At 48.7% G+C, this 19733-nt stretch overlaps 1 protein-coding gene across 1 annotated transcript in view; it reads left to right on the top strand.

Annotated features, from left to right (window-relative positions):
• The window catches only part of LOC147683120 (inositol polyphosphate-5-phosphatase A-like), a 419584-nt gene that overhangs the window by 69927 nt on the left and 329924 nt on the right, over positions 1–19733 (top strand). The gene's annotated exons all lie outside the window — the stretch shown is intronic.

Below are 19733 nucleotides of genomic sequence, written 5' to 3'. Positions count from 1 at the left end.
GCGTGGTCCGTCGGGATGGGTGCTTTTCCAAGGGCCTCTGGCCACCAAGAGTCGTCCCAGGCGGAGGGGGAGGTGCCTAGGATGAGGACTTCTGTTTTGTCTGAGTTCAGTTTCAGACGGCTGTGCTTCATCCATTCTGCTACTTCTTTCATTCCTTCATGCAGGTTGGTTTTGGCAGTGTTAGGGTCTCTGGTGAGTGATAGGATCAGTTGAGTGTCGTCGGCGTAGGAGATGATGTTGAGGTTGTGTTGGCGTGCGATGACTGCGAGGGGGCTCATGTATACGTTGAAGAGGGTGGGGCTGAGTGAAGATCCTTGTGGTACGCCGCAGATGACTTCAGTGGCTCCTGACTTGAATGGTGGAAGGCGGACTCTCTGGGTTCTTCCGGAGAGGAACGAGGTGATCCAATCCAGTGCTTTTCCTTGGATTCCGACATTTCTGAGGCGTTGTAGAAAGGTGCTATGACAGACCGTGTCGAAGGCTGCGGAGAGGTCGAGGAGGATGAGGGCGACTGTGTCTCCATTGTCCAGTAGAGTTCGAATGTCGTCTGTTGCTGCGATGAGGGCGGTTTCAGTGCTGTGCTTGGCTCGGAAGCCGGACTGTGAGGAGTCGAGGGATTTGTTGGTTTCGAGGAATGCGGCAAGCTGGTTGTTGACCGCTTTCTCGATGACTTTGGCCGGGAATGGAAGGAGTGAGATAGGGCGATTTTTTTTGAGTTCAGTGGGGTCAGCTGTGGGTTTCTTCAGGAGGGCGCTGAGTTCGGCATGTTTCCAGCTTTCCGGGAAGGTTGCGGAGTTGAGGGAGCAGTTGATGACGTCTCGGAGGTGCGGTGCAATAATGGAGTCTGCTTTGTTATCGATGTGGTGAGGGCAAGGGTCTGTGGGGGATCCTGAGTGGATAGAGTTCATCAGACGGATGGTGTCCTCAGTGGAGATTGGCTTCCAGTCCTTGAGGATGTTCAGGGGGGGTGGGGGTCCTGCAGGGGATTGGGTGGGTTGGTCTCCGGGTTGGTTGTCGAAGCTGTTGTGGATGTCTGCAATTTTGTTGTGGAAGAATGAGGCTAGGGAGTCGCAGAGGGCTTGAGAGGGGGTGATGTCGTTGGAGTTGGCTGAGAGGTTGGTAAATTCCTTGACGATGTTGAATAGTTCCTTACTGTTGTGGGCGTTGTTATCTAGACGGTCCTTGAGAGCGGCTTTCTTGGCATTTCGGATTAGTTGGTGGTGTGTGCGGGTGGCGTTTTTGAAGGCGTCCTTGGTGCTGGTGGTTGGGTCTTTTTTCCAGGCCTTCTCGAGGGAGCGACAAAGTTTCTTGGATTTCTTAAGATCATCGTTGAACCAGGAGGCCTTCTTGCTGCCTAGTTTGATTTGTCGTTTTTTCAGTGGTGCTAGGATGTCGGCGCTGTTGGATAACCATTGGGTAAGGTTGGTGGCTGCTTGGTCTGGGTTTGAGGAGTGGGCGGGGGGGTTTTGAAGAAGCGACAAGGAGATCTGGTCGATGGTAATTTTGTTCCAGTTTCTTTGCAGAGTGGGTTGGGGGAGGTTGTTGGATGTGGGCTTGTTGTAGGTGAAGTGAACGCAGCTGTGGTCAGTCCAAAGGAGAGCTGTGGTGTGGCTGAAAGAGACATGTTTGCTGGAGGTGAAGATAGGGTCGAGTGTGTGACCTGCGATGTGGGTGGAGGTGGTGACAAGTTGTTTAAGTCCGAGGTTTGCGAGGTTGTCCAAGAGGGTGGTGGTGTTGCGGTCGTTGTTCTTTTCAAGGTGAAAGTTGAGGTCTCCCAAAAGGATGTATTCCTTGGAGGGGAGCGCGTGTGGAGTGATGAAGTCCATGATGTCTTCACTAAATTGTGCGCGGGGTCCTGGTGGCCTGTAAAGGAGGGTGCCTCTGAGTGTGGTCTTGGGGTCGATGTGGATCTGGAAGTGAAGGTGTTCAGAGTTGGCGAGATTGACGTCTGAGCTGGTTGAGATGCGGATGGATTTCTTATGGACGATAGCGATGCCTCCTCCTGTATGGCCGGTACGGTCCTTGCGAATGATCTTATAGCCTTCCGGGATGGCAATGGTGATGTCTGGGGCTGATGTGGCGTTCATCCATGTTTCTGTTAGGAAGGCGACGTCCGGAGAGATGGTTTCTAGTAGATTCCAGAGGTCAATGGCGTGCCTGTGGACCGAGCGGGTGTTGAGCAGGATGTATTGTAGGCGGTTGGGGTCGGATATCTGTTGTGTGTTCGTAGTTGAGGAGTTGTTCTTGGTGCCGTCGAACTTGCAGGAGTAGCAGGAAAAGGGTCCATGGGTGTGTCCAGGAGCGGCTTGGACGCAGTTGGGGGAGCGGCCGGGGTTAAGGGCAAGGAGGGTGGTGGCATCGTAAGTAATGCGGGATGGGTGGACAGTGCGAGGACCAGGGGCTCTGGCGCTGGGCGCGGTCCAGGCGCGGACGGGCGTAGACGGGCTTACCTTTGGCGCACCTTCGGTGCGGCCGTAGCGCGTGGACGCTGCGCGTGGAGGCATTGGCCATAAATGGATGGTGGAGGGGGCGGAGCGTGGGAGGGTCACCTGGGAGGCGGGGTCTAGGTGCAGGGAGGGTCTGGGACGGGCCAAGGGGTCAAAGCAAAATGGCTGCAGGATAAACAAATGTACGAAGGTAAATTGTCCCGAGCGCTACAAGCCTCAGTGTGCACCGCAGTGGTTAGACTTATTGCAAGCAGCCTCTCATCACCTTTTGTGTGTTTCAATGTTCTGCTGTTACCTTGTGGAAGGTTGTGTGCATATCCAACTACTGGTTGCATATGCACATCTCTGCCTTCTTGTGTGCAGCTCTAAGTGTATTGTGTGTGTGTTGTTTATTATCAAGCATGCTGTTGTGAGCTTGTTGATATACAACTATTTTGTTTTTAATACAAACTTTATTGCATTTCCAATAAGCATATTCTGAGGTGCTCCTACATCATAATGACATGTCAATCAATCAATCAGGAGTTTGTTAAAGCGCGACTACTCACCCGTAAGGGTCTCAAGGCGCATGTCACATTGTTGTGCCACAAGTATGATCTATACAATTGCAATGGATACCAGCCACTTGGTGTGTGACCTAGGTTATATATAGAAGGGAAAAAATAACATTAATAGAAGGAGTAAAACAATTCCCCAACCTCCCTTCCCTCCCGCTAAGTAACGTTGGATGGTCATAGAATATGTAAATTAAATTAGTGGGGGTATGTGTGGTAATGAAAAAAACAGTATGTTTATATTCAGGAGTCTGAAGTGCCTGGAACGCCGATAGTCAGTGATAGAAAGGGAGGCTCTCTGCATCTTTTGGGTTATCCGGAAATTAAAGACATTTTTGTGGGGTAGCAATTTTGTATTAAGGTCAGACCACAAACCACTTAAATAGATCTTTGAAAAGAAAGGTTTAGATGCCATCTGAAGTAGGATTTAGAAATGGGTGGTATCCCTACAGGAGTTTGATATCAGGGTAGATTACATTCCTGAAGTAGGAAACCTAGTGGTAGATTGCTTATGAAGATTGGTCGAGGTAAAAGAAAAAGAAAACGAAGAGGAGAAATAGTGAGGAGGATTAGTAGGACTTGAATGATTGTTAGGTAAGTGAGGTCACTGTTGGAATTCTAACTGAAAAAGTTTGGAAGGATCAGCTAGTAAAGAATGTGGAGTTGAATCAACTAACTAAATTGATTGGAGTGAATTGAAAAACTTGACAACAGAATGCCTAAAATTTTGGGAGGTCAGAAATGAATTGTCTGTACATTACGGGTTGCTTTGGAGGGGCACAAAACTAATTCCTCTGACAACTGAAAGGAGTAAATTAGTTGACTTGCCACACCACAGAGAGGATCAGATTGAGTTTTTGGTGGCTTGGTTTAGACCACAGGTACTCATAGTACGGCCCGCGGGCCGGCAGCGGCCCGGCAAGCCTTCCGTGGCGGCCCGCGGACCATGAGACTTCGTACCCGTGTTTTCAAAGAGTGTCTGCAAACACTCTGCTTCTCTGTGGGGGCCGGGCGATTCATTCCAGCGAGGCCATAGTGGAGCTGCAGGGGCGCTAAGAGGAGGTGAAATACAGCAAAGCCCCATTCACATGCAAATGGTCTTTTTAAAGACCTGTTTTACTTGGGTGGGGCTTTGTGTCTCTGCGCGCTGGGGAAGCGGGCTGGGGAAGCTGTCTCAGCCTGGTGACGCACAGGCAGGGTGGGGTGACAGAGGTCGGTAGAGGAACAGAGACAGAGGGAGGGAGGGAGGGAAAGGGAGACCGAGAAATGGAGACAGAGAAAGGGAGACAGACAGAGGGAGGAGGGCAACAGAGGGAGGAGGGCGACGGAGTGAGGGAGACGCAGTGAGGGAGAGGGAGGGAGGGAGTGAGGGAAGGGGAGGGAGGGAGTGAGGGAAGGGGGGAGGGAGGGAGGGAAGGGGAGTAGGAGTGAGGGAGGGGAGGGAGGGGAGTAAGGGAAGGGGAATGAGGGAGGGAGTGAGGGAAGGGGAGTGAGGGAAGGGGAGTGAGGGAAGGGGAGTGAGGGAAGGGGAATGAGGGAAGGGGAATGAGGGAAGGGGAGTGAGGGAAGGGAGGGAGTGAGGGAAGGGAGTGAGGGAAGGGAGTGAGGGAGTGAGGGAAGGGAGTGAGGGAAGGGAGTGAGGGAGTGAGGGAAGGGGAGTGAGGGAAGGTAGTTAGGGAAGAGAAGGGGAGTGAGGGAAGGGGAGTGAGGGAAGGGGAGTGAGGGAAGGGAGTGAGGGAGTGAGGGAAGGGAGTGCGGGTCTGAGGAAAGGAGAGGGACTGAGGAAAGGGGAGGGAGTGAGGGGAGGGAGTGAGGGAAGGGGAGGGAGGGAGGGAGGGAGGGGGTGAGGGAAGGGGAGGGAGGGAGTGAGGGAAGGGAGTGAGGGAAGGGAGTGAGGGGAGGGAGTAAGGGAGGGGGTGAGGAAAGGGGAGTGAGGGAAGGAGAGTGAAGGGAGTGAGGGAGTGAGGGAAGGGGAGTGAAGGGAGTGAGGGAGTGAGGGAAGGGCAGTGAGGGAGTGAGGGAAGGGGAGTGAGGGAAGGGGATTGAGGGAAGGGGAGTGAGGGGGGAAGGGGAGTGGGGAAGGGAGTGAGGGAAGGGGAGTGGGGACGGGAGTGAGGGAAGGGGAGTGAGGGGAATGGGGAAGGGAGTGAGGGAAGGGGAGTGAGGGACGGGAGGGAAGGGGAGTGAGGGACAGGAGGGAGGGAGTTGAGTGAAGGTGCTTGCAATAAGTTTAGATCAAGGTATTGCGGGGTCCAAACACCTCCTTTCCATTAACACCTACTTTGACACGGTTTTTCCCAGTCGTTCTATCTACGCACGCTGACCGCGACCTAACGCAAAGGTTTATGTTGTTCCTGTATCCTGCACTATGTATTTTGTATTTTTGTTGTACCTACATTTATTTATTTGTATACCCACCCTGATTGAATGTAAAGCGCTCTGATATCCGCAAGGATCTTGTTCGCGCTATATAAGACCTTCAAAATAAAATAAACCACTGGCAATCGCTCGGGGTAGCATTTCAACCCATTGTTCATTTGCCCACCATGTCACCTCAGATTAGACCCGGCTATATGCAAATCACTCTTGACCCTGCACCAATAGGAACAGTCCAGCTACCCAGAGCTATTGCCAGTGGTTAGACTTATTGCAAGCAGCCTCTCATCACCTTTTGTGTGTTTCAATGTTCTGCTGTTACCTTGTGGAAGGTTGTGTGCATATCCAACTACTGGTTGCTAATGCACAGCTCTGCCTTATTGTGTGCAGCTCTAAGTGTATTGTGTGTGTGTGTGTTGTTTATTATCAAGCATGCTGTTGTGAGCTTGTTGATATACAACTATTTTGTTTTTAATACAAACTTTATTGCATTTCCAATAAGCATATTCTGAGGTGCTCCTACATCATAATGGCATGTCACATTTTTGTGGTAGAAGTATGATCTATACAATTGCAATGGATACCAGCCACTTGGTGTTGTGACCTAGGGTATATATAGAAGGGAAAAAATAACATTAATAGAAGGAGTAAAACAATTTCCCAACCTCCCTTCCCTCCCGCTAAGTAACGTTGGATGGTCATAGAATATGCAAGTTTAAATTAGTGGGGGTATGTGTGGTAATGAAAAAAACAGTATGTTTATATACAGGAGTCTGAAGTGCCTGGAACGCCGATAGTCAGTGATAGAAAGGGAGGCTCTCTGCATCTTTTGGGTTATCCGGAAATTAAAGACATTTTTGTGGGGTAACAATTTTGTAATGAGGTCAGACCACAAACCACTTAAATAGATCTTTGAAAAGAAAGGTTTAGATGCCATCTGAAGTAGGATTTAGAAATGGGTGGTATCCCTACAGGAGTTTGATATCAGGGTAGATTACATTCCTGAAGTAGAAAGCCTAGTGGTAGATTGCTTATGAAGATTGGTCGAGGTAAAAGAAAAAGAGAATGAAGAGGTGAAATAGTGAGGAGGGTTAGTAGGACTTGAATGATTGTTAGGTAAGTGAGGTCACTGTTGGAATTCTAACTGAAAAAGTTTGGAAGGATCAGCTAGTAAAGAATGTGGAGTTGAATCAACTAACTAAATTGATTGGAGTGAATTGAAAAACTTGACAACAGAATGCCTAAAATTTTGGGAGGTCAGAAATGAATTGTCTGTACATTACGGGTTGTTTTGGAGGGGCGCAAAACGAATTCCCCTGACAACTGAAAGGAGTAAATTAGTTGACTTGCCACACCACAGAGAGGATCAGACTGAGTTTTTGGTGGCTTGGTTTTTAGACAAACGGGTGGGGAGGGCTAGCAGGGATTGTCTGGACTGTAAAAATAGCTATTAAATTTGTAAAACAAGGACACAACTCATGGTGGTAAAGACACAACCAGAAAGGCCTTGGGAACAAGTGGCATTAGATATCCTATGACCTGTAACTAATAAGACAGGGCAGTGCTAAGTCTTGGTGCTAACTGAGTTAGTTTCAAGATAGCCGGAGATATGGATTACCAGGGAGTAGAAAAAAAGAATGTGGTCAGGTTCCTGAAGGATGTGTTTGTGAGGGAGGGCATTCCGGTATCCGTGCCAACGGATAATGTGGTATAACTAGGCTTTTTCGAAATGGAAATGTTCTTGTCACAAAGAGGGATCCAGGATAAGAAATGTGTCCTTTATCACCCAGGATCCAATGGAATTGTAGAGATATTTAATAAAGTGCTGAAAGCGACAATACAAATAGCCAAAAATGATGCAAGAGTCTGGAGGTAGAAAATTCAGTCTAGAGTTGAAATATGCGGACTCTCTCCACTTTCAGTAGCGGGGAGGGTCCTGTGTGAACTGTTAAGAGTAAGACAACCTAACTCGCTGATGTGTCTGACATGAATTGGGCACCTGAAGTAAAGGAAGCTAAATGTGGAAAATGAGTGGAGAGAGAGAAACAGCAGGAGAAGATGCTTTGGAGAAAAGAGCCGTATGATACCAGGCAACCGGTGAGACAGACCGTAGTAGCTGTGGATGATTGGGTCAGAATAGGGGTACCACTGGGATTGCACAGAGCATCAAAGTTTGAGGCACCACAGAGGGTGATTACATTATTTAAAAATGTGGTGAAGTTAGAGGACAATGGGATATGGAATGTGAGTAGGAAAATGAGTTGGTGAAACATAGGTAGGATAGGAGTGAGGGACAGACAAGGAAGGCCCATGAGAAAACAGGCACACAATACACAAGGAAACCTTGTGAGAATAAGGATACACAAAAAGATGAAGGTCGGTGCCTTCGCCAAAGTAGTCGGGTGGTAAAATAACCTCAGTATCTGAGGGATGATATGGAATAAGGTGATGTGATGATATGTAGGCAGAGATCTACTGTTGACACCAGGCTGAGTGACCTGCTGGCCAGTTTACTGTAAATCCAGTAACTTTAGTATTTGTATGATTAGTGTTAGTAGTTCTTTTTGTAAATGTAAAATCTGTTATACATTTCATTACAAAAGAAGGAAGTTGTGGTATCTTGCAATGTCTGTGGGATCTGGGGAAAGGAACGTAGAGTGCGGAAGGTTGAAGGGCCTTGGAAGGTTGGTTGGGGCTCTGGGTTTCACATATGTCAGTTGACGCAGACACCAAATGCAAGTGGGTGGATGAGGCTTTTGTACGGTATAACTTATAATAAACTATCCACAACTAATGAAAGAAGGGTCATTTCTTCAGCCTGCTACCCGGTTTGGTTGCCTGGAGTCCTTGCGGGGTGTGGTTGTGTCTGTTCATCTGCCCTCACTACCCACAGGGCATTGCTTCTGGTTCCAGGCCCCTGTCCTGTGTTTAGTGGCTCTCCAGTGCCCTGAGACTAGGCGTGGGCGGAAAATCCGTTCCGCTCGCGGATTTTGCGGATTTTCGGGAAATCCGCAATCCGCGAGATTTGCGAATTTCCCGCAAAATCCGCAAATCCGTGAGCAGCGGATTTTGCTCGCACTGCTCGCACTGTTCGCGTGAGTTCGCGCCCCGCGAATAAGTGCAAAATTGCAGAAATACGATCTTAGCAAAACTGAAAGTAACTACTTACCAGGTTCAAAAGTTCAGGCTCATCATTAGTAGCCATTTCCTGGAGTGCTTCCTGAGGGGCCCCTCCAGAGTTCAGTTGCCAGTTGAAACTATTATGTGACCCTGCTCTGAACCTCAGAATAGTTACACATATGCCACAAAGGTCCTGAATTACAGCTAAGGGAGACAAGCAGGAGCCAGGCTGGAAGTTAAAATCCATTAATCAGCCCCTAATTCATTATTGTCAGTTGGGGCAGGGCAGGTGTTGTAACTAATTTTGCAACAATGAAAGCACTTAGCAAGTGCAAAAGATCACTAATCAGGGCGCACTAAGGAAGCAGGTGCCAGCTAAAAAAATATTCTGTGACACATGAATCAGCCCCAAATTAATTCAGGTCACTTGAGGCAGGGAAGGTGTGCTTTGCTTTGCCGAAAATAATGTACACTGGACAACCAGAGGGTGTGGTGATGAAACAGAGGGTGGCATGGGTGGGCCAGAGGGTGGCATGAGTAGTCAGAGAGTGGCAGTGGTGACAGAGAGTGGCAGTGATGAAGAAGAGTGTCCCAAACAGGCTGGACACGTAGAAACAACAAGTTCGCGAAACTTGCGACCCGACAGGTAAGTTCGCAATTTGCGAAAGTGTACAAAACCCTCGCGAACTGGCAGAAACACGAGCGAACACAAAAAAAAAAAAAATCCGCAAATTCGCGGGAATTCGCGGATTTTGCGGATTGCGAATCCGCAAATCCGCAAAATTCGCGAACGCGAGATCCGCAAAATTCGCTCATGCTTACCTGAGACAGCGTGAAAGGAGTTTCAGCCGCTCTGTTCCTGCAGCAGGCCTTATCAAAGACAAGAAATACACAGAGGAAACCTGTGTGTTTGCCAGTTGTCTGGATGTCAGGAGGAAGTTAAGCTTCCCTAATTACTAGTTTCTTAGTGTACTGTATTTTTGGCTTTAACATTGTGGCTTATAGGATGACTTCTCCCTTGTTGCATGCAAGCCTTTATTAGTTTCCGTTGCTCTTTTGTGTTATGAGCAATCGCTTTTAAACAGGGGTCTCCTGGAAACTGCGAAGTTGTTTGTCGGTTTGCTGCAGCCCTGCACTTTTGTGCTTGCTGTCTCAAGTGGCTACTGGTGTTCTGACCATTTTTGACTTGTCATGTTCCTGGTTTACTATTGTGGCCTTATAATGCAGGGGGGTCCTAGAGAACCATGAAGCTCGGTCCCTGCGAAATTTCCAGAATATCCACATAAGATAGATGTACACAGTCAGTAGCTATCATAAAATCCGACTTGGCAACAGCCCTCTTGGACTCCTACTGGACACCCCTGTTCTAGAGGAAGATTTGCTGGGTTAATTAGTTTTTTTACTTCTTTGTCTTAGTTCAGTTGGAACATTTCCGATATCTGTCACTTACCTCATAGCTGTGTTGTTAACATACATGCATTTTGGGATATTTGCAGGGTCTTTACTCTACACTCTCTACACAAGTCAAAACGTACTCCTTTAAATACTGTCTGCCTCAACAGTTTTCATACAATCTGTTGTGACTCATGTGAAAAACAAGAGGCTTCTTTGTCACGGTTTTAAAGTCTCCCAGACCTGCGTTGCAGCGCGTTTGTGATGCTTGCTATGCGAGGCTTATTGTAATCGAGGATATTTCAGAAGTGGAGTTAAAGCCCCGCCCATCATTCTTATTGGCTGGTTTCATCGTTTATGGTAAACGCTGGCCTCGATTGAAATGGAGGCTTCTTTGTTACCGCCCTGTCACGGGACTCACGTCTGAGCATACCCGTCCCACTCGGGGTGACAAATGCAAAAACAACAGGTGATGGACAGAATGCAGAACAATGTCATACATTCACCCCAGTATAGAGATCTGGGCCTAAATCCATCGTTTTTTTGCTCACCATGCCATTCCAGTTTGAACCCAGCCATATGCAAATCAATCTTGACCCTGTGCCCCATGGGAACAGTCCAGCCCGAACTGCCAAGCCAGGTCCTCCCTGGACTGGAAACAAGCATCCATGGACCGGTTTCGGGCTTTCAGCCCTCATCAGCCTGGGGTGGCTTGGTGAGCAAAATAATGACGGATTAAACCCAGATCTGTGACTGGGGGTGAATGTTTTGCCATTGTGCAACATTCCGTCCATCATCTTGTGCGTTTTGCTGTTCACCCTATGTGGGAAGGGTATGCCCAGACGTGGGTTCTGTGCTCACTACGCCACTGGAGTCAAGCTATCCTGGCTAAAGACGGTTGATAGCCAGAAACCGGTCCTAGGATGCTTGATTCCGGTCCAGGGAAGATATGGCTTGGCAGTTCGGGCTGGACTGTTCCCATGAGGCACAGGGCCAAGACTGATTTGCATATGGCCATGTCTGAACTGGGGTGGCTTGGTGAGAAAAATAATGAAGGATTAAACCCAGATCTGTGACTGGGGGTGAATGTTTTGCCATTGTGCAACATTCTGTCCATCATCTTGTGTGTTTTGCTGTCTCCTTTTTGGACGGCCCATCCGACTGGATCTTTTACTTGCGGCGTTACACGGTCTCCTTTAACTAGTCGGTAAGCACTTTTTTCTTTATTCGCGCAATGGCGTCCGCTTCTGATTAAGTGATACAAGCCCAGGCAGAGGGTGGAGGGGTGCGTAGCGGTTGTAAGAGAAGCGTGTGCTGCTTGCACCTGCGGTCTGTGTTTGGTGTCACGTCTGTGCCAGGGCGGTATGCATTGCACTGTCCCGTCCATTGCGTACAGCTAATAACCTTATAGTATAATACATTGTGTGAATGTCGACAGCATGTATTATTGTGAGTGTGTTTCTGTGACGTATCTACCAGTTACCTGCTTGGTGGAGGGTCTGGACCATGCCCAGAACTGCAAGCATCTACATAGCATCAAATCTCTGCTCTGTCTTCCGGCCCGGCCGACGATCCGTGTGACATTGGGCATCTGCTTTAATGCCGCTCTTCAGGGACCCCAGTAGTCCCATAAACATCGGGGAAAACACAACTAGCTCCTCATGAACGGTTCTCCTGCCTTGCTACCACCCACACTCCATAATTACTGTCTCGAAACGCGATCATTTGCTCAGTGGATTGTTGTAAGAGTCCAAATAAGACCTTGTCATGCCTCAGTCCCCAGTAATTACCTCTGCTCATAAGTGAATACTAATTATATAAAGTTTTGTAATCTGCAGTAATAGCGCTTCTTGGGTCTTCAAGGCACTCGTTCTGCGTGTGACGGCTTCGATTGGTGATCAGTTTGTGGGCTTTTTTGTTAGTTTTCTTTTTTGTATGTCTGTTTTCTGTGTAACCTGTGCCCACTTGTTGCCAAGCGCAATTTGTGTGTGTGTTTGGCGTGTTTTATATCAAAGTGGAGGGAAGAGGATTAGAGGTCCATTCAGTTCCCCTGGACAGATACGCGATAATCAAAAATTGAATGGACACTGGTATCTACAAAACCTTTGGTTTGTATTCGAAAACCCTCATAGACATCCTGGTTTTATGGTTGCGGTGTATCTTTTATCCGCCCCCTCAGGAATCATGGCGTATTCATAGGGTAGTCGAGTAACGTGCTGGATGCCTGCCTCACCCGAGGCTACCTCCGGTACAGGTAGAAGTGTCCAGAGATAGTGGAAAAGGATTAAAATGGGATTTATAATAGTGTCTCACCTAAGAATTTATTTATTAGAAAAAAGAGGGGTAGGCACTATTGATAAAGGAAAGTGCGATTTGATGGTAATTGTGTTACTGGATTAGTTTGTCAATCCCTTTCATGACTGCCTGCTCAAAGGTTTGAATTTCGATGGGTACAGCAGTGGTAGGAGGACAGAATTTAGATTTCCTTCTCAGAGTAGTGTCACCCTCTGTAGGTTGGGTAATGGAATCGTTGAAAAATGCCTTGAGTTTGAGAGTTCTACAAAATTCAGAAACTTCACATTTGAGTTTGAAACGATCTAATGGTGGAGTGGGTACAAACCCTAGTCCTTTGTTTAGGACAGTCAGCTGGTCAGTCGACAGGATTGTATTCGTTAGGTTCACTACTAGTGAGTCTTTTTGCTCGTGCTCGGTTGGGCTAAAGCCATGCTCCGTTTCTGCACGCTGAGCTGTTGATCCTGCCATCTGAGGTTTTTCTTTCTGCCCCGGGATTGATTTTGGCCTCTTCCTAAAAAAGGCTGGGCTTGGTGCTGATTAGTGGGATTCGTCATCTGGTGGTTACCCATTGTTTTGTACACAGGTCACTAGACTGAGGGTTAAATATCCCGTCCACTATGAGTTCTACAAACGCAGACTTCCTACTTCAGTGTGTCCTTTATAAAAATAACATCGCACACGTTGCAATCCTGAATGTACTTCCTGTATTAGACATTGTTTTTAATCCTTTCCTTTCTCGATACGGTATTAATGCCACTAGCATGGCGTACGCTCCTGATGAGGAGTATTGTGCTCCACATGTAATTTTGACATGTCTGCTTGCTCACCTCACGTTTGGAGCCACATATATAATGGATATTGTTGGCTTTTGTTTCCACAGCACAGGGAATCTAAGTATGAGTTGACCATACTTATCATCAAAACTACACAAGTGGTGTGAGTTATTAACTTTCTATCCTTTTTTCGTTTGTGTTTTGTCCTGACGAAAGCTCCGTAGACCCGGCTGGGCCGAGAGAGCTGAAACATGTTGACACATTTTTTAAGACATGCGGTAATCCAGTAACACGATTACCATCATATCGCACTTTCCTTTATCAATAGTGCCTACCCCTCTTTTTTCTAATAAATAAATTCTTAGGTGAGACACTATTTTTATCCCATTTTAATCCTTTTCCACTATCTCTGGACACTTCTACCTGTACCGGAGGTAGCCTCGGGTGAGGCAGGCATCCAGCACGTTACTCGACTACCCTATGAATACGCCATGACTCCTGAGGGGGCGGATAAAAGATACACCGCAACGATAAAACCAGGATGTCTATGAGGGTTTTCGAATACAAACCAAAGGTTTTGTAGATACCAGTGTCCATTCTATTTTTGATTATCGTGTGTTTGGCGTGTGTCTTCTTCCCTCACATAAATATTACTCTAGCCTCTGCTTTTGTCGGTTTACAGTGAAAGTGCGACTGAGGTCACCGGGTGGTGCTTGTTTTTCCGCCTTTCTTTCCACCTCGCCTCTGGTTGTGACTTTTTATTGATAATAACCATGGCTTTTGTAAAGACATGCCACATCATGTGTTGTTCTCGACACATTGGGGAAATGTCGTTGTTTATTGCCTCTCGTTTGAATGCCTTTCTGTGATTAATTGTTGCCTCCAAACTGGTTTGGATTCTGCTTTCCCTCCAGCGCAGTTGAAAAACCGACATTTGCAGGTGTAACAGAGAAACACTGGTGGTAGTTTTCATTAGGACCCGGACCCCCCAGGTTGTTCCCGGCCCCACTTCCGTCAACCCCACAGATCAATTGCATACTATCAAGCATTGTATCATAGGCTTGCGAGAGCTCTGTGCAGTGTACAATATTCAGGGTGCACGTGAGAAATGGAGCAGATGAGTGAGGCCCATAGACAAGCGGCCTAAGGTAAAACACAGCTCAGCACCGAGCCGCCCTCGCCATCAGCAGTCTGTCTCTTATAGGCTGGCGGGCCCTCGCAGTCTGACAACTTATCTCCCCGTCCGTGAAGTGGCAACAAACTTACACACGTCTACAACGGACAACACTGTAAAGTAAACATCGGTGGCTGGCCAAGGGGACTGAGCCTTCCGCCGCTGCCTTCCACAACTCTTCCTTCAAAATAACATGAGATAAATGCAAGAGACAGCAATGCTCCTCTCTCCACCACTTGCAGAATATATATATATATATATATGTATATATATATATATATTCACTGAAAAAACCATAGGTTATAGACCATATATAGTTAGGAATTAGCATTTACAAAACCTTATTTTACTCACACACAACCATTGAAATTCGCATATATAGTTAGTTGCACTAACTATATACCGCGCACCCGCAATCCACTGCTGATCATGTCACATATTACATCATTCATGACATGGTCAGTGACATCACTGATGACATCACTGATGACATCTCAAATGACATCACTGATGACATCACTGATGACATCTCATTTGACATTACTGATCACATCACTGATGACATCATTCATGTGATAATACGATGAACCTCTTCAGACTCTAATATAACCTTAGATACACTCAGTGTAAACAGACACTCACAGACTGTCACTCATCCATGGAGTTACTCACACACCTAGTCAGTCATGCAAAGAATCAATCGAACCTCCATTTCCTCAACTATACAGTTATACACACCTTACTTATTCAAACATATACTAACACATATTTACTCTCTTATACAATCCCTGATACAAGTTCACAATGATCCATACAGCCACTCACACATTCACTGGCTCTTATGCACAGTTATTTATATATGTCAACTCTCACATGTACTGTGTTTTACATATGTACTTACTTTGACATGTAGCACTGAGATATCCATTCACTCTCCAATACACTCATGCACACAGTCAACCGCCCATACAGCTGTTTCCACATGCACTTTTGAACCGCTTTGTGAACATTTTACTTGTAGGGCGCTCGCTTCCGCTTCGTAGAAACTTCATTTGTGAGGCGCCTGATTGCCGCTTTGTAACGCTTATCTTGTAGCGCGCATTTATCACTGTTTGGAAGCATTTCCATTGCACCAGCGCATTTCGCCCCAAGCGCTCCGCTCCGCTGTCCCCTACGCAGCCATTTTAGTTGTTGTTGTCCTCCTTCGTGACCCGCCCCGCCTCCCAGCTGAGACGCCCTCCCACTACCTTAATACAGCGCTCCGTGCTCTCCACGCGCTGTGACTCGCTTCGCTCCCCAGCAGAGTGGTCGCTCCCTTGCCTCCCTGGCGATCTGCGGTATCGTTGTGTGTTCTTACCCTTACTGAAGACCTGCAGCGTGCCCTGCCTGCCGCTTTTGCTAAGATTTAACTGATATCGCGCCTGCTTGCCGCTTTGTTTGAATTTATTTAATAACGCGCCTGCTTGCCGCTTTGTGAACATTTTACTTGTAGGGCGCTCGCTTCCGCTTCGTAGAAACTTCATTTGTGAGGCGCCTGATTGCCGCTTTGTAACGCTTATCTTGTAGCGCGCATTTATCACTGTTTGGAAGCATTTCCATTGCACCAGCGCATTTCGCCCCAAGCGCTCCGCTCCGCTGTCCCCTACGCAGCCATTTTAGTTGTTGTTGTCCTCCTTCGTGACCCGCCCCGCCTCCCAGCTGAGACGCCCTCCCACTACCTTAATACAGCGCTCCGTGCTCTCCACGCGCTGTGACTCGCTTCGCTCCCCAGCCGAGTGGTCGCTCCCTTGCCTCCCTGGCGATCTGCGGTATCGTTGTGTGTTCTTACCCTTACTGAAGACCTGCAGCGTGCCCTGCCTGCCGCTTTTGCTAAGATTTAACTGATATCGCGCCTGCTTGCCGCTTTGTTTGAATTTATTTAATAACGCGCCTGCTTGCCGCTTTGTGAACATTTTACTTGTAGGGCGCTCGCTTCCGCTTCGTAGAAACTTCATTTGTGAGGCGCCTGATTGCCGCTTTGTAACGCTTATCTTGTAGCGCGCATTTATCACTGTTTGGAAGCATTTCCATTGCACCAGCGCATTTCGCCCCAAGCGCTCCGCTCCGCTGTCCCCTACGCAGCCATTTTAGTTGTTGTTGTCCTCCTTCGTGACCCGCCCCGCCTCCCAGCTGAGACGCCCTCGCCCCTCCCCCTCCACCATCCATATATGACAGTTAATCCCGCGCGCAGCGTCAACGCGCAGCGTCCGCGCCCAACCCGCGCCGAAGGTGCGCCAAAGGTAAGCCCGTCTACGCCCGTCCGCGCCTGGACCGCGCCCAGCGCCATACCCCCTGCCCCGCGCTCTACCTAGCCCTCTCGCATTACCTACGATGCCGCCACCCTCCTAGCTCTTAACCCCGGTCGCGCCCCCAACTGCGTCCAAGCCGCTCCTGGTCGCACCCATGGACCGTTCTCCTGCTACTCCTGCAAATTCAGCGGCACCGACAACATCTCCGCTACGACCACACCACAGATTCCCGACCCCAACCACCTACAATGCATCCTTCTCAACACCCGCTCGGTCCACAGGCACGCCATTGACCTTTGGAATCTACTAGACGCCATCTCTCCGGACGTCGCCTTCCTAACGGAAACATGGATGAACGCTTCCTCCGCCCCTGACATCGCCATCGCTATCCCTGATGACTATAAGATCACACGCAAGGACCGCACCGACCATACAGGAGGAGGAATCGCTATCGTCCATAAGAAATCCATCCGCATCTCTACCAGCTCCGACGCCAACCTCGCTAACTCCGAACACCTTCACTTCCAGATCCACACCGAACCCAAAACAACACTCAGAGGCACCCTCCTCTATAGACCACCAGGACCCCGCGCAAAATTCAGTGAAGACATCACGGACTTCATCACCCCACACGCGCTCCCCTCCAAAGATTACATCCTTCTGGGAGACCTCAACTTCCACCTTGAAAAGATCAACGACCGCAACTCCGCCAAACTCTCTTAGACAACCTCGCCAACCTCGGACTTAAACAACTGGTCACTTCCCCCACCCACATCGCAGGTCACACTCTCGACCCCATCTTCACCTCCAGCAACCATGTCTCCTTCAGCCACACTACGGATCTCCTCTGGACTGACCACAGCTGCGTCCACTTCACCTACAACAAGCCGAAACCCATCATCCACATCCAACCAACTCTAAAAAGAAACTGGAACAAAATCACCACGGATCAGATCTCCACATCGCTCCTTCGAACCTCCCCAGCCCTCTCCTCTAACGCCAACGAAGCCGCCTCCAACCTCACCCTTTGGTTATCCAACACCGCCGACACCCTAGCACCACTGAAAAAACGTCAACACAAACTTGGCAACAAGAAGGCCTCATGGTTCAACGATGATCTCAAGAAGTCCAAGAAACTATGCCGCTCCCTGGAAAAGGCCTGGAAAAAAGACCCAACCACCAGCACCAAGGACGCCTTCAAAAGCGCCACCCGTACTCACCACCAACTGATCAGAAAAGCCAAGAAAACAGCATTCAAGGATCGACTTGACAACAACGCCCACAACAGCAAGGAACTTTTCAACATCGTCAAGGAATTTTCCAACCCCTCGGCCAACTCCAACGACATCACCCCCTCTCAAACCCTCTGCGACTCCCTAGCCTCCTTTTTCCACAACAAGATTGCTGACATCCACAACAGCTTTGACAACCAACCCGGAAGCCAACCCACCCTTCCATCTGCTGACCATCTTCCCCCCGTCAACACCCTCAACGCCTGGAACACAGTCTCCACTGAGGACACCATCCGCCTAATGAATTCAATCCACTCTGGATCCCCCACAGACCCATGTCCCCACCACATATTCAACAAAGCAGACTCCGTCATAGCACCGCACCTCCGAGACGTCATCAACTGCTCCTTCAACTCCGCCACCTTCCCTGAAGACTGGAAACACGCTGAACTCACCGCCCTTCTGAAGAAACCAACAGCAGACCCCACCGAACTCAAAAACTACCGCCCCATCTCGCTTCTTCCATTCCCGGCCAAAGTCATCGAGAAAGCTGTCAACAACCAGCTCGCCGCATTCCTCGAAGCCAACAATTCACTCGACTCCTCACAGTCCGGATTCCGAGCCAAACACAGCACTGAGACCGCCCTCATCGCAGCAACAGACGACATTCGAACTCTACTGGACAATGGAGACACAGTCGCCCTCATCCTCCTCGACCTCTCTGCAGCCTTCGACACAGTCTGCCACAGCACCCTTTTACAGCGCCTCAGAAACATCGGAATCCAAGGAAAAGCACTGGAATGGATCACCTCGTTCCTCACCGGAAGAACCCAGAGGGTCCGCCTCCCACCATTCAAGTCCGATGCCTCTGAAATCATCTGCGGCGTACCTCAAGGATCTTCACTCAGTCCCACCCTCTTCAACGTATATATGAGCCCACTCGCGGCCATCGCACGCCATCACAACCTCAACATCATCTCTTACGCGGATGACACTCAACTGATCCTGTCTCTCACCAAGGACCCCAACACCGCCAAAACCAACCTACACGAAGGAATGAAAGAAGTCGCCGATTGGATGAAACAAAGCCGTCTGAAACTGAACTCAGACAAAACAGAAGTCCTCATCCTAGGTAAATCCCCCTCTGCATGGGACGACTCCTGGTGGCCGGAAGCCCTCGGAAAAGCACCCATCCCGACAGACCACGCACGGAACCTTGGCGTCATCCTGGATTCTTCACTCTCAATGAACAGACAAGTCAGCGCCGTATCCTCTTCCTGCTTTAACATTCTTCGCATGCTCAGAAAAACATTTCGCTGGATCCCCTCCGAAACAAGGAAAACAGTCACCCACGCCCTAGTCACGAGCCGACTGGACTACGGAAACACCCTCTACGCAGGTACCACCACCAATCTCCAGAAGGAACTACAACGAAACCAAAACGCCTCAGCCAGGCTCATATTGGACATCCCACGCAACGAACACATCTCTGGTCACCTTAAAGACCTCCACTGGCTACCCGTCAATAAGAGGATCACTTTCCGACTGCTTACCCACGCACACAAATCACTCTACGACATCGGACCAGATTGCCTCAACTCCCGACTGTCCTTCTACACCCCCTCCCGCCAACTTCGCTCCTCCAGCCAAGCCTTCGCCACTGTACCTCGCATCAACAAGACCACCATGGGAGGCAGATCCTTTTCATACCTGGCCGCCAAAACATGGAACTCACTCCCCGCTTACCTTCGCCTCACCCAGAATCACCTAGCGTTCAGAAAGCAGCTTAAAACGTGGATATTTGACAAATAATCCTCCTCCCCTTCCTAAGCGCCTTGAAACCCTCTGGGTATGTAGTGCGCTATACAAATTTTATGACTTGACTTGACTTGACTACATCTAGTGAATCAACTGCTCACACATCTATGCACAGAGTCATACACCTCCCAGCCACCCACACACACACTCAGTCTCCCATACAAATACTTGGGCAACCAATCAATAACTCATATAGTTACTCATATAGCTACTGATCAACACATGCAGCAGTTTACAGAACAACAGACATAATGATGCACAAAT

This window comes from Lissotriton vulgaris, chromosome 11 (assembly GCF_964263255.1).
Source record: "Lissotriton vulgaris chromosome 11, aLisVul1.2, whole genome shotgun sequence".
NCBI classification, from domain to species: Eukaryota; Metazoa; Chordata; class Amphibia; order Caudata; family Salamandridae; genus Lissotriton; species Lissotriton vulgaris.
The sequence above is the reverse complement of the archived record's forward strand: the minus strand, read 5'-3'. Positions and strand labels throughout refer to the sequence as shown.